This window comes from Octopus bimaculoides, chromosome 3 (genome assembly GCF_001194135.2).
Source record: "Octopus bimaculoides isolate UCB-OBI-ISO-001 chromosome 3, ASM119413v2, whole genome shotgun sequence".
Taxonomy (NCBI): Eukaryota; Metazoa; Mollusca; class Cephalopoda; order Octopoda; family Octopodidae; genus Octopus; species Octopus bimaculoides.
In genome coordinates this window covers 162389155-162389757 of record NC_068983.1, presented here as the reverse complement: position 1 = coordinate 162389757, position 603 = coordinate 162389155, and the positions used below count along the sequence as shown (strand labels likewise).

Sequence of the window (603 nt, the reverse complement as noted above, 5' to 3'; positions counted from 1 at the left end):
TGAAATCGACAATGGAGCAGTCTGAGCGCTTGCTTCTTTGGCGCCGTGGGTACCGACTGTGTGGTTAAGAAGCTTGTTTTGCAACCACGTTTTTTTTTTTGTTTTTTTTCCCGGGTTCGGTCTCACTCCGCGGCACCTTGGGCAAATATCTAGGCTGAAAAAGAGTGTGAATAATGTCGTTTCTGTATACCAATATTGCAGGATCGCTGTGTCTTCTACTATAGCCCTGGGCCAACCGATGCTTTCTAAGTGGATTTGGTAGACAGAAGCTGTGCGGAAGGCCGTCGTGTATGTGTGTGTGTATATCTTTGTGTTTGTTACCCCTTCATTCGCTAAACGGCTGGTGTGAATTTGTTTATGACATCCCCGTTACGTGGCGGTTCGGGAAAACTATTCTTCTGAACCAAACCTTAAAAATAGGTATCGGGATCGATTTGTTCGATTAAACACTTCAAGGCAAAGCTCCAGCATGGCTGCAAAAGATAGAAAGATAAGATGTCGGTGGACATTGGAATTAGACACTGAGGGAAAATGGCTGTAACTTTTTTATTTTTTAATTTTGACGATTTTCGTTTTCGCGGTCATGCGATTTCCCCGTAAAAA

At 43.4% G+C, this 603-nt stretch overlaps 1 protein-coding gene across 8 annotated transcripts in view; it reads left to right on the top strand.

Annotated features, from left to right (window-relative positions):
- LOC106867195 (nucleolar transcription factor 1) overlaps positions 1–603 on the top strand; it is a 62405-nt gene that overhangs the window by 21385 nt on the left and 40417 nt on the right. The gene's annotated exons all lie outside the window — the stretch shown is intronic.